General features: G+C 44.3%; 1 protein-coding gene across 2 annotated transcripts in view; it reads left to right on the top strand.

Moving 5' to 3' along the window:
- AFF3 (ALF transcription elongation factor 3) overlaps positions 1-26,841 on the top strand; it is a 731,240-nt gene that overhangs the window by 257,039 nt on the left and 447,360 nt on the right. The window lies entirely within an intron of this gene.

Below are 26,841 nucleotides of genomic sequence, written 5' to 3'. Positions count from 1 at the left end.
GTAGTATAGTTCTCCTGCTTGGCTATGTCTTTTACCTCATGTGCAGAGCATTGCAGTAGCTTAGATATCCATTGTTACAATCATTAGCAACCATCTGTCACTATATGAGTGGTCAGAACCATGGATACCGAAGCTACTGTACCCCGCACATGAGATGAGATAATAATCAGACTGCTACATTTCTAATTGGAGGCAATTGCTAATATTGGTATATGATCTTGGAGATGGGAAAACCCTTTTGACAACACACAGAAAAATATGGTTATACTGGTTATACACTGCACAAACCACACTGCTCGCTATACAATAGCCAATTAACACCATCATACAGAACTTTATTAATATCATCATTCATTGTAAAAGGGGTATTCCCATCTCCATTGTCCTATGCCAATATGTAGTAGGTGTAATATTAGCAAATACCCCCAAGTAAAAGTGTAGTTTAGTTCACCTGATTAGCAAAGTCTCTTTCCTCATGCAGGGCATTGCAGCGTAGAAATCCATGGTTGGGGCCGCTCATATAGTGATAGTTGCTCGTGGTCATAAACATAGATACTTAAGCTTCTGTAATGCCCTGCACATGAGGTAAGCGATATAGCTAATCAGAAGAACAATACTACATTTCTATTTGGAAGGATTTGCTAATATTATTATTATTATTATTATTATTCCTACTAAATATTGGTATAGGATCTTAGAGATGGTAATACCCCTTTAGCTTAATACTTATATTGTTTGTTATTTTATTAAAATCAAATGATCAGTTAATGTGGCAATATAGTGATGAATTAAAATATCATATAGTTATAATTTATTATTTGCATTAAATGTTAAATAGATGATATACAGTGCCTGCATAGTATTATTTCATATAGCAAAATGTTCATAAAAACATTCACACACATTGTTTCATAAGTGTGTGTGTATATGTATATATAATGTTTTATTTTTATATTTTTTTTGTTTTTGTTTTTCTCGTCAACATTCTTTTCATATAAAAATTGTATTTGGGGGGGAGTGTTCTCTTTCTATGTCAAACTAAGCAGATCAGAAAAAGGTTTTACAGAACTGAGCACAAATCCGGTTTACTAATTGTGTCCATTTTCTTCCAATTTATCATGTTTTTTCATACAGTGTAATGTGTATGAAAACATGAGGATTAGACTTTTTGTTCAATAATGCTTTTGTACAGGTCTCTCATTACTTTTCTAGAATTATCAGCAAATAACACATTGACGGCTGCAGCCTACAGCCAGGCTCAGATTTTTCATTCTCTTGTTATGAATGTCTGGCCTCTGATTTATTTAAATTTAAATTTCTTATATTAAACTTTGAAGATTCCTTCTAAGATGTGAGATTATAAGGTTTCTGGGCCAGCAGAGTAGACTTTAACACTAAAATACTGTATTTACTCAAATAGTAAAAACTTTCTGTATATATATTTTTCAAACTCCTGTACATATTTAATATATTTTAGTAGAGTGAGAGAAACTACATTTGTTATACTATGTTAACCCCTTCATTTCCCAGCCAGTTTTCACTTTCATAACCAATTGTATTGTACTTCCTGTTAGTGGTAAATTTAGGGTGATAATTTTTCCATTTATTGGTAAAAAATACCCGAAATTTGGCGAAAAATTTTAAATTGTCATTTTTTTTGCCCTTAAACCAAAGAGTAAAGCGAGCTTTAAATGCAACGACATCGCTAACGAGATGTCGTTTAGGTCACGGAATTCGTGACGCACATCCGGCCTCGTTAGTGACGTTGTTGCGTGTGAAACGCTCGAACGACCGTTAACGATCAAAATTACTCACTTGATCGTTGACACGTTGTTCTAATCCCGAATATCGTTGCTGTTGCAGGACGCAGGTTGTCCGTCGTTACTGAGGCAGCACACATCACTATGTGTGACACCGCAGGAACGAGGAACATCACCGTACCTGCAGCCGCCGGCAACGAGGAAGGAAGGAGGTGGGTGGGATGTTCGGCCTGCTCATCTCCGTCCCTCTGCTTCTATTGGGTGGCCGCTGTGACGCCGAATGAACCACCCCCTTAGAAAGGAGGCGGTTCGCCGGCCACAGCGACTTCGCCATGCAGTCCGTCCGTGTGACAGGTGTTAGCTATGTTGTGCGCCACGGACAGCGATTTGCCCGTGACACACAACCGACGGGGGCAGGTGCTTTCACTAGCGACATCGGTAGCAATGTCGCTATGTGTAAAGCCCGCTTTACAGTATGTCACACCAAATGGTTAATAAAAACATTTCCCACATGTCTACTTTACATCAATGCAATTTTTGAAAGATTTTCTTTTGGTTAGGAAGTTAGAAGGGTTCAAAGTTTATCAGTAATTTCTCATTTTTCCAGCAAAATTTACAAAACCATTTTTTTAGGGACCGCATCACATGTAAAGTGACTTTGCGAGGCTTAACAGACAGAAAATACCCAAAACTGACACGATTCTAAAAACTGTACCCCTCATACTGCTCAAAACCACATCCAAGAGGTTTATTAACCCCTTAGATGCTTCACAGAAAATAACGCAATGTGGAAAGAATAAAATGAAAATTTTACATTTTTACACAATAATGTTACTTTTGCCTCAAATTTTGCATTTTCACAAGGGTAACAGCCAGTAGAAATCCACCATACAATTTGTTGTGCAATTTTTTCTGAGTATGCATACCCCTCATGTGGTGGAAAAGTTCTATTTTGGTGCACGACAGGACTTGGAAGGGAATAAGCGCCATTTGACTTTTTAACGCAAAACTGGCTGGAATCATTAGTAGGCGCAATGTCGCGTTTGAAGAGCACCTGATGTGCCTAAAAAGGGGAAATCTCTGACAAATGGCCCCTTAAGAAATTTATCTAGGTGGATGGTGAGCACTTTGACCCCCAGGTTCTTCACAGAATTTTATAACGTTGAGCCGTGAAAATTAAAAAATACATTTTGAACACAAAAATGTTGCTTCAACACCCAAATCTTTCATTTTCACAAGGGTAACAGAATAGAATGGACCGTACTAATTGTTGTGCAATTTCTCCTGAGTTTGCCAATACCCTTTGGTCAAAAACTACCTTTTAGGCTCAGTACAAAATGAAGAAAGGAAAAAGCGGCATATTGGAGTTCAGATTTAGTTGGAATGTTTTGTGCGTGTCATGTCACATTGGCAGAGCACCTGAGGTGCTTGAACAGCAGAAATAAACTCACAAGTGACTTTATTTTACAATCTGCACCACTAAATGAATTCAATTTGAACGGTGAACAAAAATTAATTACATATTTACCAATAAAATGTTGTTTAAGCCCCAGATTTCCAATTTTCACAAGGGCAATAGGTAAGAAAGGCACCATAATCTGTTACACAATTTCTCATGGACATGACAATACCCCACTTTTGACTGCTCAGTACTGTTTGACCACACCACAGGGCTCAGGAAGGAATGAGCATCATTTGACTTTTGGAGTACAGATTTTCCAAGAATAGTTTGTGCATTCTATTTGCAGTGCCCCTAAGATCCAGAAGAACAAAAACTCTCAAGTAACCAAATATTTGATAGAGATGGGTGATCCTGCAGATATTCAGACTTGCGGTGTATGGCTGGACTTAAATAACACTCCGGATTGGGACCAGACTTAAACTCAAACATTAGCTCAGACACTGAACCCCATAAATTCTATGGGGACTCCAACCAGAATCCTCATGACCTTCAGTGTAAATGATTAGAGACCAAAAAAAGGGTGTTCGTAAGGGCTAATGGGCTGAAAAAGGAAGTAGAATGGGGATTAAAGTAAGAAATTATACTTACTAAGTTTCCATGCAGCTGTCACACTGCTTCCGTGTCCACTCATTAAACCTTCTGAATATTCACTGCTTCCCCTGCCCACCCTCTGAGACCGCGTCTGTGATTGGTTGCAGTCAGACTGTGCCCCCACCCTCTACCGGCATCTGTGATCTTGCCCTCCCACTAGCTGTCTGGGTCCCCAAAATCGACTGTAGAATTCAATAAATAATTTGAAAAAGTGACTTGCGGTCAGCCATATTTTGATACCCAGTGCAGAGAAAGCAGACAGCTGGAGGCTGTAACCCCCAGTTGTGTATCAAAAAATATGAGGGATCCCGCACTGTTTTTTTTTAAAATTATTTAAATAAATAATGTTAAAAAAAAAGCATGGGGTCCCCCGCCAATTTTGATATGCAGCCAAGATAAAGCAGATAGTGGGGTTTGGTATTCTCAGGCTGGGGAAGCCCATGGTTATTGGGCCGTTCCCAGCCTAAAAATAGCATCTATTAGATGTGCCAATCTTGGTGGTTACCCGGCTCATCCCGATTGTCCTGGAGCAGTGGCAATTGGGGTAATATAAGGGGTTGATGACAGCTGTGCTTTGTCACAAAATCTGTGAGACCCCCCCATTACTAATCGTGTAAGTAAAAGAAAATAAACACGAAACACACAGAAAAATCCTTTATTCCTTTATTTTAAAAAAAAACACCCTCTGTCTCCAATTTATTAACAGAGCTGATCGAACTAGACAAAAACCGTGACCCGTGGATCACTGCTCAATTAAAAAAAAAGTCTGATCCGCTCCGAAATCCGGTGCCCATATAAGTCAATGGGAACCAGAATCCAGAGATTAAAAACGTTGGTGGAAGGGATAGTGTTGTAGGAGCACACGCGGTATACTCACCCAGGCGGTGTCATGGCGGCAAACTCCTTCCGGGTCACACATTTCCCTTCTGGAGCCAATAATTCAATAATCATTGTTTTCCCGCCCACCGGCGCGTGTAATTGGTTGTAGATAGATGCGCCCCCACCCTGAGTGGCAGTGTGTCAGCTGGCTGCAACCAATCACAGGCAGCAGGATGGCTGGTGGGCGGGACAAGCAGTGCAAGTGTCTTCGGGTCAGACAGAAACACATGCATGCTCCTATCAGAAGTGTGTGCGGCTGTGCCGGTGATGTGCTGTCAGACTCGTGCGAGTCTGGCATGACATCACCCGACATGGCCTGCCGCTTTCTGAACAGGAGCATGCACGTGCTTAAAAACACCAACGCTCCTGTCAGAAGTGTGTGCGGCTGTGCCACTGATGCGATGTCAGACTTGTACAAGTCTGGCATCACATCAGCCAGCACAGCCTGCACTCTCTGAACATGAGCATGTATGTACACAGAAACACATGCACGCTTCTGTCAGAAGTGTGCGCGGCTATGCCGGTGATGCGCTGTCAGACTCGTGCGAGTCTGGCATGACATCACCCGACATGGCTTGCCGCTCTCTGAACATAAGCGTGGATGTACCTAGAAACACATGCTGCTGCAAATACACCGAATAAAGAAATCATGTGCGAGGAGATTTGAGAGGTGCTTAAATTACTTCCCAATGGGAAATCGCCAGGTCCAGACGGTTTGACGTATTCATACTATAAGACATACGCGGGCCGACTTACCGCCTACTTAGTTAAATTATTTAATGGATTTCTCACGGGTTCCCCTATACCTACCATTTTGTTACACTCATATATCACGCTTATCCCCAAACCAGGAAAGGAGGGTACGGATTGTGTCAATTACAGACCCATAGTGTTACTTAATGCCGATTTAAAATTTTTTACTAAATTGTTATCCTTATGCCTTTTGGTCCTGCTCCCTCACCTTATTCATAAGGATCAGGTGGTATTTCTCCAGTGTAGACAGGGAGGGCACAATACTAGGAAGATAATTGACTTAGTAGAGGTTGTTAATAAAACTGAAAGAAAGTTACTTCTTCTCAGTTTAGATGCAGAGAAGGCCTTTGACTGACTGGGGTGGCCATTCATGTTTGAAACGTTACATCACTTTGGAATTTCTGGTGCAATTATTACTGCCCTGAAAAGTCTATATTCATGCCCCTCAGCTTCGGTCAAACTTCTTTATGCCACATCTCAACCCTTTCAGATACATAATGGCACACGTCAGGGGTGCCCTTTGTCTCCCCTTCTCTTTGTTATGTGCATCAAGCCCCTGGCGGCAGCTATTCGCTCCGATCCGAATGTACATGGGGTAATGGTGAAAGACAAAGAGTTTAAGTTATCACTATTTGCAGATGATGTCCTGTTGATACTGACACAGTCACATATCACCCTTACGAACTTACATACCTTACTAATACATTTTGGAATGCTCTCGGGATATAAGACCAACCAGAGCAAAACTGAGGTTTTGCCCCTTAACATTCCGCAGGCACAAGTGACTACCATATGAGAAAACTATAATTACAAATGGAAAGATACATCCTTGACATACTTGGGAATACAATTAACATCTAATTATAAACTTCTATACCAGCATAACTATCCTAGCTTATTTACTGAGCTTAAAAGACTCCTACTTACGGTAGTTGGAATAAACTTCCAATGTCTCTATTTGGACGAATCTCCACTGTCAAAATGTCAGTTCTGCCGAAGCTACTTTACTTATTTGAGACCCTCCCGTTCTGTGTGCCTTACAAAGAGTTGCGTAACATATAGTCCCTTATACTTCAATTCATCTGGGCCCATAAGAGGCATAGAATTAAGAAAACAATTTTGTTTCTCAGCAAACTAAGGAAGGGGGGGGGCGCTTTAAAGTCCCTGATTTAACTAAATACTACTGGGCAACTCATTTGCGTCACATCCCTGCATGATCCAATCGTTGTGCCTTCTCTAGATGGATGGAAATAGAGACTTTATGGTTGGCTCCATTACATCCCAACTCTTATCTTTGGGGCACCTCGTCTAGCAAACCTGACCCACATACTCTAGGCCCCATAGCTTTCACCAAGAGGATCTGGGACTGTTGTGTTAAAAAGTTTCCACTTAGCTCCAAACGTTTCCCTCTGACTTAATTTCTTTTTAACCCCAGGATTCCGGATGGTATGCAGGGTACCATGACCAAAGTGTGGTTTGGCAAAAAGCTTTTTGCTATGCTGACATAGTGGACTCCCACTCCAAAATTCTTCTCCCCTTTGCTACTATATCCACTAGATTTAATCTCCCTGCCAACTCCCAATATCGGTACCTACAAGATAGACACCTGATGCACTCCCTTTTTTCCTCCCTAGAAGTTTCTACCCCTACACTTTTTGAAAGATTATACAGAGCCGGGGTTTCTACCAAGGGCCTTATCTCATATATATCGTATTCTAGTTACCCCCTATCGAGACGAATGGCCAAATCACACATATATGGGTAAATGGGAGGATTTCCTGGATGAGACCATTCCCTTATGTGTGTGGAGACGGATTTGGGATGGTTCCTCAAAAACATCCTCGTGCTATGTATACAAGGAGAATCAGTATGAACTACTCATGTATTGGTTCCACACCCCATATTACACAAACTCGTCCTGCTATACCTGATAACTGTTGGAGATGTGGGGTTACAGGTGGGGATGTCTATTCTGGGTATATCCCAATATTCAGTGCTTTTGGAGGTTGCTACAATCCCTTATTTATAAAGTAACTGATCTCCAGATACCCCTGAACCCTAAGTTTTACCTATTAAATATTCCACCTGTTCAGTTAGGTAGGAAAGTGAAACGGTTACTGCTACACATACCCACAGGTGTTTAATTGCTCGTAGGTGGAGGTTGGCTCATCCACCCTCACTCAACGATCTCCATTCTCAGATCCAAGAAGTGAGGAAAATGATGTATCTACCGACTATGTCAAATAACATGATAGAACACTTTGAGAGTATTTGGTCCCTTTGGTATATTTACTGGGCTGAGGCTATGTGCGCATTAGAAAGTGACTTTTTCTTAAGAAAAAAATGGATCCTCTGAAGGAATCCCTCACCCGCGGTAAAAACCGCAGTAAAACCGCACCATCGTTTTTGCCGCTGTTTGTAAATCCGCAAGTATAAAAAAAGCAGCGTTTTTTAAAACCCAAAAGTTTTTGCTGAAGAATTGACTGCAGCAATGTTCACATTTTCTGTGCAAATCCGCGGCAAAATGCGCGGTAAATCCGCAGCGTGCGCACAGGGGCTAATAGAGAATAGTGGATCTGTATGGTCTCTACGGAAATCCTATATACTCACCTGCACTCTCTGTACCTCCTTTCCCCTTATCTTCTTATCTAGTATTGTAATGTTTGTCTTGTTATAGTCCTTATCTTTCTTATATTAATTGATAATAAGATATGTACCCTGATACATGGTTTTCTGCTAATCGCTCACATGCTTGTGGAGCATATCCATGTTATTTTTCTTTGTATTGTGACGCCCTGGCAAAACCAGGTAGTCACAGAAAGAGTAAACCTCCCCGGTACCACCTGATCCCACACTGGTACAGTGAAGCAGCCGCACCCCCCCACCCCCCAGTGTAACTAAAGGAGCAGGAGGGGAGGAGTTGAGTCAGTCGATGGAAGGAGGGAGAGGAGTGCAGACAGGGGTTGTAGCTCCTGTGCTGCAGGGGAAGTGAAGCAAAGAAAAAGCAGAAGTCTTGGAGCTAAGTGGAGAGTAGGCTTAGGGGAAGCCGTAGTGGACCGGGGCAGGGTAGTGGCCCGCCAGTAGTCTGCACGGGGCCCCGGACTTGTGCAAAGAGAGGACTTCCCCTGTCCGAAACAGAGAAGGTGACTCTTAGCTGGAGTGCAGGAGAGAGAGAGGGCCCTGCTTCTTGTACCGGGTGTGGGATCCGAACACCCCCGTACCAAAGGCCTACGGACATCGGCAATTTCTGGTTAAGTACTGGACTCTGTGTTTCCTGACCCTACACATGAAAGCAGCCACAATTAACAACAGAACAACCGAACTGTGAGTTTCCCGCTCCCTGCAATCCCTCTCACACCACACTGGGCCCCGGGGCATCTATCCCTACCCACGGAGGGTTAACAACATCCAGCTGCCAGCCCAACGCCCCCGGGAGTCCCCTTAACAGCAGCGGTGGTACCCCATTTACCACATACCGTGGGTGGCGTCACGTACAAACTTTCCAAATTCCCATACACCATAACCCCCTTTTCAATTGAAGTGACCGCGAGACCCCCGGGTCCGGAGACCCTCGAGACACCCACAGAAGGACTGGATCTGAGCAGCTCTGCTGCTGAGAGCGGGGCGGTACAGTACAGTATGCTTTGGAAAAATTTTATAAAATTTTCATAAAAAAAATAAAAAAGAAAAAGAAAACAATCAGGCAATTGCACTTTTTTTTTGCAATTTTACTGCACTTGGAATTTTTTTCCCCATTTTTCAGTACAATATGAGACAGAATGAAGAGTGTCATTCAGAAGTACAACTCGTCCTTCAAAAATCAAGCCCTCATATGGCTATATTGATGGAAAAATAAAAAAATTATGGCTCTGCGAAGAATGGAAGGAATAAAACTAAAAACGAAAAATGGAAAATTGCCGGGGGAGCAATAGAATGGCAATTAAGCCTGTGTGATTCCTCTTTTTTTCAAAGTATTTGAGACTGATGGAAAGAGGAGTGCATAGAACTCTGCTGTTTCTATCAGCCCCATAGGCAATACTTTAATTTAAAGGGAATCTGTCACCAAGTTTATGCTACCCTATCTGAGAGCAGCAAAATGTAGAGACAGAGACCCTAATTCCAGTGATGTGTCACTTACTGAGCTGTTTGCTGTCATTTTAATAAAATCAGTGTTTTCTCTGCTGCAGATCTAGCAGTTATACAGAGCTAATGAATATGCTGGACTACCTGGCAGCATGCCAAGTAGTCCTCTAATGATAATCTACTGCTGATTAATTAGTGATTTTATGAAAACTACACTAAGAAGCCCAGTAAGTGACACACCGCTAGAATTAGGATCTCTGACCCTACGTTATACTGCTCTCAGATTATGTGGCAAAAACCTGGTGACAGATTCCCTTTAAACTCCTCTCTATTGTAGCGGTGCAGGGAGGAAGAATAGGAGCTGAGATGATGCATTTTTTTCCTATCTAATAAACTTTATCTAGTCTTTATAGTTAATTCTCTTTAACAAAAGATCTTAAATATAATCTACTAGCTGTAGAACCCGGGCGTTGCCCGGGATAGTAACTGTCTCTCTTCCAGTCTCTGTCTGTGTGTCACTTTCTGTCTCCTATTAATCACAGCTCCTATTAATAACGTGTAGTTCTAGGCTCCATTCACTTTAATGGAGGCAGCTTTTTGGAGCGTAACTGTAAAGCGCGGGGTTAAATTTTCCTGTCAAAACATAGTCTATGACGTTTCCTGAGTCACATGAGGCGTCTGTGCAAAATTTCGTGATTGCAAATGCGACAGTGATGATTTCTTTAGTGGACATACACACATACATACTTACAGTCATATGAAAAAGTTTGGGCACCCCTATTAATGTTAACCTTTTTTCTTTATAACAATTTGGGTTTTTGCAACAGCTATTTCTGTTTCATGTATCTAATAACTGATGGACTGAGTAATATTTCTGGATTGAAATGAGGTTTATTGTACTAACAGAAAATGTGCAATCCGCATTTAAACAAAATTTGACCAGTGCAAAAGTATGGGCACCTCAACATAAAAGTGACATTAATATTTTGTAGATCCTCCTTTTGCAAAAATAACAGCCTCTAGTCGCTTCCTGTAGCTTTTAATAAGTTCCTGGATCCTGGATGAAGTTATATTTGACCATTCCTGTTTACAAAACAAGTCCAGTTCAGTTAAGTTTGATGGTCGCCGAGCATGGACAGCACGCTTCAAATCATCCCACAGATTTTCAATGATATTCAGGTCTGGGGACTGGGATGGCCATTCCAGAACATTGTAATTGTTCCTCTGCATGAATGCCTGAGTAGATTTGGAGCGATGTTTTGGATCATTGTCTTGCTGAAATATCCATCCCCTGCGTAACTTCAACTTCGTCACTGATTTTTGCACATTATTGTCAAGAATCTGCTGATACTGAGTTGAATCAATGCGACCCTCAACTTTAACAAGATTCCCGATGCCGGCATTGGCCACACAGCGCCAAAGCATCATGGAACCTCCACCAAATTTTACTGTGGGTAGCAAGTGCTTTTCTTGTAATGCCGTGTTTTTTTGCCTCCATGCATAACGCCTTTTTGTATGACCAAACAACTCAATCTTTGTTTCATCAGTCCACAGGACCTTCTTCCAAAATGTAACTGGCTTGTCCAAATGTGCTTTTGCATACCTCAGGTGACTCTGTTTGTGGCGTGCTTGCAGAAACGGCTTCTTTCGCATCACTCTCCCATACAGCTTCTCCTTGTGCAACGTACGCTGTATTGACCGATGCACATTGACACCATCTGCAGCAAGATGATGCTGCAGGTCTTTGGAGGTGGTCTGTGGATTGTCCTTGACTGTTCTCATTATTCTTCTTCTCTTCCTTTCTGATATTTTTCTTGGTCTGCTACTTCTGGGCTTAACAAGAACTGTACCTGTGTTCTTCCATTTCCTTACTATGTTCCTCACAGTGTAAACTGACAGTTTAAATCTCTGAGACAACTTTTTCTATCCTTCCCCTGAACAACTATGTTGAATAATCTTTATTTTCAGATCATTTGAGAGTTGTTTTGAGGAGCCCATGATGCCACTCTTCATAGGAGATTCAAATAGGAGAACAACTTGCAAGTGGCCACCTTAAATACCTTTTCTCATGATTGGATACACCTGCCTATATGAAGTTCAAAGCTCAATGAGGTTACAAAACCAATTTAGTGTTTTAGTAAGTCAGTAAAAAGTAGTTAGGAGTGTTCAAATCAAGAAATTGATAAGGGTGCCCATACTTTTGCACCAGTCAAATTTTGTTTAAATGCGGATTGCACATTTTCTGTTAGTACAATAAACCTCATTTCAATCCAGAAATATTACTCAGTCCATCAGTTACTAGATATATGAAACTGAAATAGCTGTTGCAAAAACCCAAATTGTTATAAAGAAAAAAGGTTAACATTAATAGGGGTGCCCAAACTTTTTCATATGACTGTACATACATACCGTACTCCGCTTTATATATTAGATGTATAAACATCAGAAATGCTCTTGCCTGTTTCCTGTATGATTTGTAATGAGTTATCATGCACACATATCTCACATCTTTATTGATTTGTAAATTACCTACAGGAACATTAGATGTACAGAAATACTTGTATAAAAACAAACACGCTAATGGCAATAATACTGTATCTTCCATTCTGTTCATTTAAAGAGCTTTCCGCTGGGATTAGTAAAGCAAAGAAATCCCATCAAATGCATACAGAGAAGGACATTACATGTATATGTTTCAGAAAAGCGAGAATGGTGATACAGTTTGATGCATAGGGTGCTCCTAGATGATAAGAGTAAATTGCTGAAAGCTTAGCAGTACAGATATGCACACTCAGCAATCCTGTTAATACCAATCCAAGAATATAAATCCTTACCATACCTTCAATATTGATGTCATCAAATATGCTTTGTGCATTTCCGTTTGTTGCAAAAGTAATTCTACATTTCAGCTGGTATATTTAACTGAGCAAGGTTTATTCTATTTGCCTTAAAAAATGTCAGAAAAGATAAATTGATCAATTGACCCCAGGAGCAGTTTATTTATCCCTTTAGTCACACTTCAGTGGTAAAATCGATGTCCTCCTGAAATATCTGATCCTCCAGTGGCTTCTAGTAAATACTAACAACTCAAAGCTTTGTGCAAAACTGAACAAGAATTCATTATCGGCTTAGATTTTTACTACCTCTATCGATTGCACCATGTCTGCCTGTGGATTTCTATTTATCTGTGGTAAACCCAATGACCTTTGCTTTAAAGAAGTACAGTATAACGGTATACACTATAGAAATGGTATAAGTCACACAAAGATATTATTTTTGAATAACGTATCAGATCATTGTGTAATGGCCATTTTTATGGCGCCTGTAAATCAAACATTTATATTGGCAAGTGTGCTTAAAGGATTGTTCTAATCTTTCTTCAGGAGCGCACCACACCTCTGCCCCGTGACTTCCCTGTGGTTGAGAGTCGTGTGTTCCAAAAGATTGACGGTTTGAACTAACAGTGGAGCCTCAGGCCAAGTTCACATGGCAGTATTTTGCTCAGCAGTTCATATACCCACGACAAGTGGGTAAAAAATGCATAAGTGGTGCACATTTTTAATACCCTTTTTTCCGGTTGTTCCAACCCTGGTTTTGGCTTACAAATACTGATTGAAAATATTGACCAAATACCGATGTGTGAATGTGGTCTCATGCTGCAAGCATGGGCAGCTTTGATCTAAACCATTCCATTGTAGCCCTGACAATATGTCTAGGGTCATTGTCCTGCTAGAAGGTGAACCTACGCACTAGCCTCTTGTATTTTGCAGCATCTACCAGGTTTTTCTCCAGGACTCACCTGAATTTAGCTCTAGTCATCTTCCCATCTACTCTGACCAGCTTCCCTGTCCTTGCTGAAGAAAAGTCTCCCTACAGCATAATACTGCCACCACCATGATTGATGGTGAGGATGGTATTGTTAGGGCGATATGCAGTGTACGTTTTCGGCCACACATAGCGTTTTGCATTTAGCCCAAAATGTTCTACTTTGATCTTATTTGATCAGAGCACCTTCTTCCATGTGCTAGCTGTGTACACTGTATGGCTTTTTACAAACTGCAAACAGGAGTATTTATGGCTTGCTTTCAAAAATGGCTTTCTTCTTGCCATTCTTCTATAAAGGACAGATTTGTGAAGCATATGACTACTGGTTGTCCAGAGGACAGTTTTTTCCACCTGAGCTGTGGATTTCTGCACCTCCTGCAGACTAACCATAGGCCTCTTGGCTATTTCTCTAATTAGTGATCCTCCTTGGGATGTCAGTTTAGATGGACGGATATTTCTTGGTAGGTTTTCAGTTGTACCATACACCTTATAATTTTAGATGATTAATTGAACAGTAGATTCCAAGAAGTCCAAGGCCTTGACATTCCTCCTTCATAGTAAAGGTTTTATTGACCTCAATGTACACATCAGAATAATACTGAAAAAACCCCCCGCAATAATTTGGCTATGCAGGGCCTTTATCAAGCCAGTAAAAAGTGTACATAAATACAAGGTGATTTTTATAGCAGTATGGTTGCAGGACACTCAACTGAGCTCCTCCTTCTGGTCCAGCCTCCATCACTATGGTAATACTATTAATAAAACGCAGGTTAAAAACATGTAGCACATCAATTAGCATTGACTAATAATTTGTCAATAGTTATGATACTCTCTAGAAAATTGTAGACAACAACCCCAATGTACATGTATAAAAGAAAGAACATCAACTTACTAATTTATTTGTTTACGTTACACATATTAGCATATGGTGCAACCACCCAGGTCAATCAGACCAATGGAATATGTCAGATAATATTTGTATTCACGAGGTCAGGGCCAGCAAAGGGCTCATTAGGGGTCTCACTGCGTCGCAGATGTTTGGGGAGGAGTTGCTTCTGTGCCATAATCTTGAGATTGTAACCAATCGGCAGAAGGAATGGAATAGCAGGGCATCCAAAAGATACGCCCCTTATACGCTGCGGACAAATAAATACATTTCCCAACATTGTGTAATCTATTGTTTGGTGGATATAAAGAGACAATATGAAAAAAAGACAATATGAGTAAGTGTATGTATAGAATTTAGTAAATATCCATTGTAGATTAAGGTGGATTAAACAGTGCTCTGTGAGATGTTCAGAGCTTTGGCTATGTTTTTATAACATAACACTGCTTTACTCTTCTCCACAACTTTAAAACTGACCTGTCTGGTGTGTTCCTTGGTTTTCAGGATGTTCGCAAACAAATCTCTGAGACCTTCACAGAACAGGATGTAATTATATTGAAAATAAATGACATACAGGTGGACTCAATTTAGTTTTTATGTGACCTCTGGAGGTAATTGGTCACTTACGATGTTATTTAGAGTTATAAGACTTCAGAGGGCTGAATACAAATGGACGTCACCATTTTCAGATTTATATTTTTAATATATCACAGGTATGCAAAATTTGGGTTTATGAAAATTGTTTAAAATCCAATGACTAATTCTTATGCCCTTATTTAAAACAATTGCTTATTTTTAACCATCATAAATGGATTTTGCACAAAACACACATGAAATTATGTACAAGCAAGATGAACAAGAAAAATCTTCATTGTAGGCTAAAATGGACACTATTATAAATACAGTATATATGTATGCATGTATATATATATATATATATATATATATATATATATATATATATATATATAATATATATATATTTCTTGAACATTTATTCTGCAACTATACCTTTTCTCTTATACAAGTGTGGCGTCCCTGATGCTTCAGTGGCCACAGAGTATTGCAGCTCATTTATGCTGCAGTATTCGCATCGGGTAAGGAGGGGATTAATTACCGGTGTTCCACTGTTATAATCTGGAAACCGTGGATGGTCACGAAAAATCCCAGTAATAAGAAAAAAAACAAACACCATAAGAGTAGTTGGAAAATGAGCTGACCTCAATCCCCTATCTGACAACACTAGAAGCAGCAGTGGGATGCTCCTAACACACCTAGACACCTCGTCACTGCCTGAGAAACTTGCTACACCTCAAAGATAGAAATGAGGAATCCTAACTTGCCTCAGAGCAGTCCCCAAAGAAATAGTAAGCCCCCATGATGCAACAACGGTCATATAAGAAAACACAATACACAGAAAATATAGATCAGCAAAGGTGAGGCCCGACTTACTAGATAGAACAGGACAGATTACAGATTGCGGACAGCAAAAAACCCTGAAAAAATACCAATCTCCTGATAATAAAAAATACTGAGACCACACGGACTCTACCCCACTATATGAGGTACTCTTGTGTACCTGAAACAAGAAACAAAATCACAGAACAAGTAATATTCTAAAGTGCAAATAATCCAAAACTGAACAGGGAGCAAGCTCCCTTTCTAGCTGGAGGGACTGACCTGATCACAAAAGCAGAAAGGCAGATCCTCACATACAAGAAACCAAACACAGAACCAAATGGAATATGCAGAAATACTCTTGATTGCAAATCCAGCAATTAAGCACAGAAACAGTAAACTTATCTGGAGTAGATTCAGGCACCAAATAAATGGAAAAAATCAGTAGGGAAAACTCCCAGCCATCTTCAGAAGCAGGCAGGAACATTTATCACCGGCGAACGCTAGGCACACAATGCTCTCCTAAATAAACTAGGCTGATCTGCAATAGGATTTCCTGGATTCCCAATTAATTCCATCACCTGTCTGATTCACAAATTCCAACTCAGCTTCATTACCATTCCTGGCCACCAGAATGAGCTCCACACCAGTACCCACTCGGATGACATTCACAACAGTCCCCCCCCCTTAAGGAGGAGTCACTGGACCCTCACCAGAGCCACCGAGTCTGTTAGGATAGGCATGATGAAAAGCACGAACCAATCTGTTAGTGAGAATGTCAGAAGCAAAAACCCAGGAATTGTCCTCCTGACCATAACCCTTTCACTTAACAAGGTACTGAAGCTTACGTCTTTAAAGGCGGGAATCCACATTTTTTTATACTTCATACTCTAGATCCCCATCTACCAACACAGGATTAAGAGACGCTGCCATGGTAACTGCTGGTTCCACAAGTTTCTTCAACAAAGACTTATAAAAACAATTTTAAAAGACTAACGAAGAGCCAAACGAAAAGATACGGGATTAATAATCTCTGAAATCTTGTAAGGCTCAATAAATCTTGGCTTAAATTTAGGAAAAGAAAATCTGATAGGAATATTTTTGGAGGACAACCAAACCATGGCTCTCACTTTAAACTGGGGACCAAGAGTCCTACGCCGGTTGGCAAACCTTTGGGCATTCACCTGGGACTGAAATAATTTTTCCACTACCTGACCCCAAATATGCTGCATTCTCTCCACCACAGAATCAACTCCTGGACAGGCTGAAGCCTCAACTTGCCCTGAAAAAAAACTGGGATGAAACCCAAAATTGCAGAAAAACTGAGATATCAAAGTAGCAGAGCTAGCCCTATTATTGAGAACAAACTCTGCCAATGCCAAAAACGAAACCCAGTCATCCTGATCCGCAGATACAAAACACCTCAAATAGGTTTCCAAGGTCTGGTTTGCTCTCACAGTCTGACCATTGGTCTGAGGATGAAACGCATAAGAGAAAGACAACTCAATTCCTAATTTAGAACAAAATGCTCTCCAAAATCTGGACACAAACTGAACTCCTGTCTGACACAATATTCTCAGGAATACCATGTAAACTAACCACCTGTTGATAAAACAAGGGCACCAACTCTGATGAAGATGGCAATTTAGGCAATTGTACCAAATGGACCATCTTAGAAAATCGATCACTGATAACCCAAATAACAGTCATCCTCTGAGAGACCGGAAGATCAAAAATAAAATCCATAGCGATATGAGTCCAAGGTCTCTTAGGCACAGGCAATGGCAATAGCAACCCACTAGAACGTAAACAACAAGGCTTGGATCTAGAACAAACCCCACAAGATTGCACAAAACACCTGAAATCCTGAGACAAAGAAGGCAACAAAAAGACTTACTCACTAGATCCCTAGAACCAAAAATCCAGGATGACCAGCCAAAACGTAACAATGAATCTCGGCCATAACTCGACTCCTCCATTGCTCAGGAACCCCTGAAATCTCTCAAGTGCTAACCTCAAATCGGGCGAAATGGCGGAGAGGACCACACCTTCAGTCAGGATGGTAGATGGCTCAGCAACATCAAGAGAATCAGCAAAGAGTCTTCTAAAGAGGGAATCTGCTTAAATATTCTTGGTGCCCGGTTGAAAAGAGATCACAAAATTGAAACGCGTAAAAAATAAAGCCCACCTGGCCTGCCTAGGAGTCAATCTCTTGGCAGATTCAAGGTAGGTCAGATTCTTATGATCAGTGAGCAGCACAATTTGATATCTAGCCCTCTCCAACCAATGTCTGCATTCTTCAAAAGCCCACTTCATAGCCAATAATTCCTGACTACGCACATCATTGTTTCGTTCAGATGGAGAAAATTTCTGAGAGAAGAAGGTGCAAGGCTTCAGTTTGAAAGCTATAGGATCTCTTTGAGACAAAACAGCACCTGCCCCAATCTCTGAGGAATCTATCTCCACCTGAATCGGAAGAGAAACATCAGGTTGCTGCAGGACTGGGGAAGAAGTGAACCTCTTTTTAAGCTCCTGGAAGGCCATAATGGCATCTAGGGTACAATTCTCAACATCAGCTCCCTTTTTGGTCAAATCCATCAAAGGCTTACCAATACTAGAGAAATTGCCTATAAATTTACGGTAGAAATTTGTGAAACCCAAAAATTTCTGAAGGGATTTCAAAGAAGTAGGCTGAACCCAGTCATAAATGGCCTGAACCATGACCGGATCCATTTCAGTAGAAGACAGGGACAAAATAAACCCCAAAAAAGACATTTTTTTTTGTACGCCAAAGAGACATTTTGACCCCTTAACGTACAATGCATTGTTCTTAAGAACCTGAAAAACAGTCCGAACTTGCTCCACATGAGAGTCCGAATCATCAGAAAAAATCAAAATATCATCCAAATAGACGATCAGAAATGTACCAATCAGTTCCCGGAAAATATTCATGAATGACTGGAACATGGAGGCATTAGTGAGCCCAAAAGGCATCACTAGGTACTCAAAATGCCCCTCAGGGTTATTAAAAGCCATCTTCCATTCATCCCCCTCCTTGATTCTAATGAGATTGTACGCCCCCTTAAGATCAAGTTTAGTAAACCATTTAGCCCCCTTAACTCTGGAAAACAGATCTGACATCAGGGGCAAAGGATACTGATATTTAAGAGTGATTTTATTAAGGATGCGATAGTCAATACAAGGTCTCAATGACCCATCCTTCTTGGACATAAAGAAAAAAACGAAACCCAGAGGTGAAGATGACGATCTAATATGACCTTTTTCCCATGACTCCTTAATATAAGTTCGCATAGCATCATGTTCAGGCACAGACAAATTGAAAATCCGTCCCTTAGGAAATTTGCAACCTGGCACTAATTCAATGGCACAATCACACTCCCTATGGGGAGGCAAGGAATCAGATCCAGTCTCATTAAACACATCAATGAAGTCCAACAAATATTCAGGTACATCGTGTGGCTGAGCAGAAATAGACAACACAGAAATGTCATTATGCACACATTGACAACCCCAACTAACCACAGACAAGGATCTGCAATCTAGAACTGGAGTCTGCAGCCAAGGGAATTCACATCATCAAGAATCGGATCACCAGGTACCAAGGAAAAGGCCCAGTCCTGAGGGTCACCGCGCAACAAGGAGATGACAATCCTAACCTGCTGCACGGGACTCCCTGAGGACTTAGGTCTTAAGGCAAAAAATAATTTACAATTATTTTTAAAGTTCAGGAATTTAGATCTATCCCCCGAGAAAAAATCAGGAACGGGAATTTTAGGTTCTACAACAGGAGTCTGTCTAAGATACACCGATAAACCCTGAACCTCAGAAGAAAGATGTTGAACACGATCAGACAACTGGTTAATATCCATGCCAGAAAAAGATCTTCCACAGAACCCAAAAAATAATGTTAAGGACGTGACTCAACCGGTCACTCTTTGGATCTGACCGCAGTTTCAAATTATAATGTCATGAGTGCACGTGAGAATGAACGATAACAGACACTATATCGGTTATGGACCTTCTCCATGACAGACCCCCGAGGCAACTGAACTTTATTCTTAGACAAAACCCCTAGACCGAGAAGTAAGGGGGTGTAAACAAACGTTTTAGTCCAATCAAGTATCGTAGGTCGGGGCTTCATGACGTATAGTAATTAGCATAGTCTTCTTGTTGATTGGACAGTCCAGGCTTTTAGGAATTCCTTTGTTCATCCTCAGGTGTAGACAGGATTTAGCAGCCATCTTCAGATTACATATACTGATATATACTGTGTTAAGGAAAAATCACTGAATATGCAATATACATATATACATGTTAGTAAGGAACAAAAGACATGCATAAATATGTGTTGGTTTACATCTACTAAACTATATACCTGAGTCTATGAAATGGCTGAATTAAGTATTTTTGGATACTCAATTCTTATCCTCAACAATAAGAGTAAAAATATACAGAATAAAAAAAAAATGTTTCCCTCTTTTGAGTACCTGTTTTTTTGTTTGACCGGTGATACTGTTATGATTTGGTAACCGTGGACGATCACGAAAATTGCTACACCTCAAAGATAGAAATGAGGAATCCTAACTTGCCTCGGAGCCGTCCCCAAAGAAATAGCAAGCCCCCAACATGCAACATCGGTGATGTAAGAAAATACAATACACAGATAGAAAATATAGATCAGCAAAGGTGAGGCCCAACTTACTAGATAGAACAAGACAGATAACTGATTGCAGCCAGCAAAAAAACGTGAAAAAGTACCAATCTCCTGATAATAAAAAATACTGAGGCCACACAGACTCTACCCCACTATATCAGGTACTCTTGTGCTTGACACTTTAAACAGAACTGCAGATATAATGGGAAGACATAAAATAACAGAACAAGTAATATTCTAAAGTGCAAATAATCCAAAATTGACCAGGCAGCAAGCAGAAAGACAGATCCTCATATACAAGGTCTGTAGATCTTCTCTGTGAAGTTCCATTTACCTTGGTATCGTCGTTCCATCTCCTTGATACTCTGATGAAATCTTTGTCCTTGCTCTTCACTAACAGGGAACGTAAACATTTTTACTTCAAGTTCATCAGACAACCCAAGACTTTGAAATGTTCTCCACATTGGACTTAAATTTTGGATCTTTGTTGTTACATAGAAATTTCTTCAAAACTTCTGTAAAAGAATCCCAAACCTTTTTCTCAACCTCTTTTATTTTTGTTTCAAACATGTCATCCTTCATGAGGTTCCGAATATCCAGACCCACAAAAATGCCTTCCTTCAGTTTTGCGTTTGACAGTCCCTAAAACTTGGTACACAGGTACTTTAAAGTCTCTCCTTTTTTCGGTAGAGCTTTCATAATCTGCTTCATCAGTCGAAGCTTAATGTGCAGTGGTGGCAGGAGAACTTTAGTTGGATCAACTAAACTGTCACAAACCACCGGGGGGGTCACTCAGAAATCCCCCGCGCTGGCTACCAGTACGTCACAATCGGGGGGTAACAAGTGGGGGTCACCCCTCCTTTATACCTCCCGACCGACAGACAGAGCACGTGACGCGCTCTCTAGCGCCCCTCTTATAGTCAGGCCAATTATGGAATTGCCCGACCATAAGCAAGGAGGCCGCTATACTACTTATGCCGATTATTGAAGGGTCCCCGGTGAGAGTAGGGTATATATTCCCCCGACCTCCGCGGGCGGAATATATAAAATCTCCCCGAATCTCACTGGCCTCCCCACAATAATCCTTGGCACAATTCGCTGCCACCAACCGATTTACGGTAACTATTAGCCGAACACACAGACGTGGGATTCAAGATCGAGATAACAGAACAGCCCAAGATTAATTATATAATTTAATCAGCCTAAAGCACACTAGAAACTACAATATATACAATAGGGAATCTACAGAATATACATATGTCAGAGTACAGTTACAATCAAAGCATGGGTTACAAACAGGCATACACAGTTCCAGCAGTTACCTTGTTGCGTCTGGCCACAGGGGGGCGCTGTAGACCAGGTTTCCAGGAACTCCCTCACAGGTCTTTCCCAACCAGGCCCCCGAGCAGAAGAACACTGGAAAATGGCCGAAGTAGGGTTATCAACCTGGGCAATCCAGGTCCCCTCCTACCTTAGTGACCTCACAGGGAGCACTGCTCCACCCCTGGCTGGAGTTATGGACAAAATCCACAACATGGAATATGGCCATAACTTGGCCTGGGAGCGTCGTAGGCGGACGCCAATGCTCTCATTGTGACAGTTATGAATTTAGCTACAGAACGAGGGGACTCATGACCTGTCTGCCAGTTCCCCATTGGCTGATATCACGCCTGGGGCATTTCCCAATGTCCTGCTCCCATAAAAAGGGGGTGCCGGCATCGTCCACATGCGGAGACACCATTTTTATGGTTGCCATATTTATCGGAAATATGGCTTGCGAGATATGAACCATTTTTTACTGGAGTCGTTCTGTCTGGCTATTTCCATAGCCTTGCTAACTAGCTAGCAGCCCCCACTACAGGGTCACGGCAGGGAGTCATCCTGTGTCCATTGTCCCTAAGCCACCTAATTTCCATATCACAGGACATGGCCATGGGATTTGTTGCTAAACCAGTTGTGTGAAGGAAAGGGGGGGTGACACCAGGAGAGGGCTTCCTGACATACTTGAGTATCATGATTTATCGTCATATCTCCGGATTTACCTCACACCTCCCCCCTTTTGAGGGCGCTAGGGGGCAGCACACTCCGGTGTTCCCCCGTGCGCCCGTCCGCGACCTCTCCTTGTCGGGACAGCCCGTCTGCGTTACCGTGGTCACGGCCCCTTTTGTGGTGAATGGTGAAGTTGTATTGCTGGAGCGCAAGGCTCCATCGCAACAATCGCCCATTCGTCCCAGAGACGGTGTGCAACCAGCTGAGGGGATTGTGGTCCGTCTCCACGATGAAGTGGCGCCCGTATAGATAGGGTTGCAGACGCTGCAGGGCCCACACTATGGCCAGGCACTCCTTCTCCATCGTGGAATAGGCAACTTCCCTTGGTAACAGCTTCCTGCTCAGGTACAAGACTGGGTGCTCTTGGCTCGCAGAGTCCACCTGGCTGAGCACCGCACCGAGGCCGAAGTCACTGGCGTCGGTCTGTACTACAAACGGCCGCGTGAAGTCGGCTGCCTGTAGCACGGGCGGGCTGGACAGGGCGTCCTTTAGGGCCCGGAAGGCTGTCTCGCAGTCCATTGTCCAATCGACTGCAGAGGGCAGCTTCTTCTTGGTGAGGTCCGTCAAGGGCTTTGCCAGGCTACTATAGCATGGAACAAACCTCCTATAGTACCCAGCGGTCCCCAAGAAGGACATCACCTGCTTCTTGGTCCTGGGGGTGGGCCAGGATGCGATGGCTTCCACTTTCTCAGGCTCGGGCTTCAGTGTTCTCCCACCTACCCGGTGACCGAGGTACTGGACCTCGCTCATGGCCAGCTGACACTTTCCCGGCTTGATGGTCAAACCTGCCCGGTGGATCCGCCTGAGCACCTGTGCTAGATGCTCTAGGTGGTCCTCCCAGGTGGGACTGAAGACGGCAATGTCATCCAGGTACGCGGCCGCGTACCCTTCAAGTCCCTTGAGCAGGGTGTTGACCATCCGCTGGAAAGTGGCAGGGGCATTCCTCATCCCGAATGGCATCACCGTGGACTCGTACAGTCCAAATGGGGTAATAAAGGCAGAGCGTTCCCTGGCCTTGCGAGTCAGGGGGATCTGCCAATATCCCCGGCTCAGATCCATGATGGTCAGGTACTGAGCCCCGGCCAACTGATCGAGCAGGTCATTGATGCGTGGCATTGGGTACGCATCGGCGACCGTGACCGCATTGAGCCCCCTGTAGTCCACGCAGAACCGAGTGGTTCGGTCCTTCTTAGGGACGAGGACTACAGGCGAGGCCCAAGCGCTGTTGGATGCCTGGATCACCCCCAGCTTCAGCATCTCGTCAATCTCCTGGCGCATGTGTTGCTGCACCTCCAGGGAGACCCGATATGCTGAACGCCGGATCGGGGGATGATCCCCAGTGTCCACGTGATGGACAGCCAAGTCAGTCCTTCCGGGCTGGTTGGTAAACAACCCCCGGAAGGGGTGTAGGGTGGCCCACAGCTGGGACCGTTGGTCCTCCAAGAGCTGGTGGCCAACCTCCACATCCTCAATGGATCCGCCTGCCCTAACCTGGGCTAGCATATCCAAGAGGGTTTCCGCTTCTCCCTCCTCGGGAAGGTTGCACACGGGGAGCGCACATGCCTCCCGCTCATGATGTGCCTTCATCATGTTCACATGGAAGGGCTTCCGCCTTCCACGGGCAGGGTCCAGGGTGACCAGGTACGTCACAGGGTTGAGCTGCTGGTACACGAGGTATGGGCCTTCCCAGGCTGCCTGAAGCTTGTCCTGTGGTACGGGGACCAGTACCCACACCTCTTGACCCACTTGGTAGGTCCTCTCACAAGCGTTCTGGTCGTACCAACGCTTCTGATCGGCCTGGGCTTGAGCCATATTGTCGTGTACCAGTTGCGTCAAGGCCTGCATTTTGTCCCGGAAGCGCATGACATACTCGATAACCGACACTCCAGGGGTGGCCAAATCCCCTTCCCAAGCCTCTTTCACCAGAGCCAGGGGGCCCCGCACACGTCGCCCGTACAGGAGCTGAAACGGTGAGAATCCTGTTGAGGCCTGTGGAACCTCCCGGTAAGCAAATAACAGGTGTGGGAGATACCGCTCCCAGTCACGCCCATGGGAGTCGACCAACATCTTAAGCATCTGCTTTAAGGTGCCATTGAACCGCTCGCACAGGCCATTAGTCTGTGGATGGTACGGGCTGGCCACCAGATGTCGCACCTGGACTTGCTTACAGAGGGCCTCCATCAGCTGGGACATGAATTGGGTCCCCCGGTCAGTGAGCATTTCCTGGGGAAAACCCACTCGGGAGAAAATCTCCAGCAATGCGGTGGCCACCTTGTCAGCCCGAATGGACGACAAGGCCACTGCTTCTGGGTACCGGGTGGCATAGTCCACTACCGTCAGTATGAAGCGTTTCCCGGAGCTGCTGGGGATGGCCAGCGGGCCGACCAGATCCACAGCCACCCTCCTGAAAGGCTCATCGATGATGGGCAGAGATACCAGTGGGGCTTTGGGGCGTGGCCCCGCCTTCCCCACTCTCTGACAGGTTTCACACGAACGGCAGTAGGCAGCCACATCGGCCCCCATTTTTGGCCAGTAGAAATGCTGGTTTAACCTGGCCTTGGTCTTAGCGATCCCTAGGTGTCCGGCCATCGGAATCTCATGTGCGATCCGCAACAACTCCGTCCGGAACGGATAGGGTACCACCAACTGTCGGTCCCTGGGCCACGCCTCCGGTGAACCCTGCTGGACCGTGGCCCGGTACAGCCGTCCTTGGTCCCAGACCACTCGCTCCGGGTCCGAGTCCGAGGGAGGCTGTGCCGCCTGCTCCTTAAGAGCTTTCAGGCTGTCGTCAGCTTCTAACGCTGCCTGAAACCCCTGACTAGATGTGGCCAGAATCGACGAGACTGTCACATCTTCAGTCAGTACCCCGGGACCTGTGTCCTGGCCTCCACCTGACTCGGCTGCCACTTGGTCAGAAGGGGAAGAGCTATCGGACCTCCGGGAGGCCCCTTGGCTTCCAGCACTCCCACTGCGGGTGACAGCGGCCACAGCCGCTGCGACCGTGGGTCGTGCCTGCTCCTCCTCCGTTCCTGACCAAGTCGCCGGTTCAGGCAGACCTACCTGGCTTCCTGACACCCCGGTTGTGGGGGAACCATGCACCGAGATCTTACCTGGGAGCACTTCCGCTCCTGGACCGGCCCCAATCTCACCTGCCTGTTCCCCTCCTGCAGCAACAGAACCCCGCTGTGAAATCTCTGGGGACCCCACATTTGCTGTGGTAGCCCCCACCCCACACACTGGTCCTCCCCCTGCAGCACCCTGCTCTCTGCTTATCCCTGCAGAGGGCAACAGATCCCAGCTCACAGGCTGGTTACTTGTAGAGGCATTGTCACACCTTTCTCTGACCCCCTCCCCTGTCACAGCTGCAGCTGAGTGTGTGTCTATGGTGTCTATGCAAGCAGAAATATCAGAGTTCACTCCCTCCTCCCTTACATCATTCATAGATAACACATTAACATTGTCAGGAGTCATGTCAGTACGGGCTGAAGGTTCAGCCCTTGGTGGGGGCCCAAACTGGGAGGTTATCTGCCCCAAATCTGTCCCAAGTAGCACGTTTGCAGGGATCCGATCAGTTACCCCCACCTCCCTCACCCCTCGCCCTGCGCCCCAGTCCACATAAATGTCAGCAACAGGCAGCGCCGGGTCAGTGCCTCCAATCCCGGAGACAGCGAGGGTTTTTCCAGGGATCAAGTCTTGGGGGGACACCATCTCAGGCCGCACCAGAGTCACCTCCGAGGCGCTGTCTCGCAGTCCTATGGTCACAGACCGGCCGACGGTGACAGGTTGGAAGCTGTCCAGGGACCTACCACCACCCCCACCCACACAATACACCTTGGGCGGCCCTTGGGACGGGGACGGAGCCGGGGCCTTGGGACGCTGAGGGCACATGGCCTTGAAGTGTCCAGGTAGGTTGCACTGGTGGCACCGTCTTGGTTCCGCCACGGGCCTGGAGAGGGGAGTTGAGGGGGACACCCCCTGCAGTCTAGGGGCAGGTGGGGCAGTCGCAGAATTCATCTTACCCCCTCTCCAGGTGCTGCTGGTGGCCGCTCTCCTGGCCTCAGGGGCCCGGTTGTTGGTGTAGTCATCGGCAAGGGCAGCTGTAGCCGTGGACCCCTTTGGCTTCTGGTCTCGGATGAACTGGCGGAGATCCTCAGGGCAGTTCCACAAGAGTTGCTCCGTGATGAACAAGTCCAGGATCTCCGGTCCGGTGGAAAGCTGCAGGCCTTGGGTCCAGTGGTCGGCAGCTCGGGCAAGTGCCCGCCGGTGGTCAGCCCAGGAGTCCTTTGGTCCCTTCTGTAGGCTCCGGAACTTCTTGCGGTAGGACTCTGGAGTGAGGTTGTACTGTTGGATCAGGGCCCGCTTGATGGTGTCGTAGCCCTGATCTGCCTCAGCAGGCAAGTCCCCAAGGACATCCAGGGCCTTACCCCTTAAACGGGGGGTCAGGTATTTGGCCCACTGGTCCTTGTCCAGATGGTGCTGC

Source organism: Anomaloglossus baeobatrachus, chromosome 2 (genome assembly GCF_048569485.1).
Source record: "Anomaloglossus baeobatrachus isolate aAnoBae1 chromosome 2, aAnoBae1.hap1, whole genome shotgun sequence".
In the NCBI taxonomy this organism is placed as follows: Eukaryota; Metazoa; Chordata; class Amphibia; order Anura; family Aromobatidae; genus Anomaloglossus; species Anomaloglossus baeobatrachus.
This window is presented reverse-complemented; position numbering and strand designations above follow the sequence as displayed.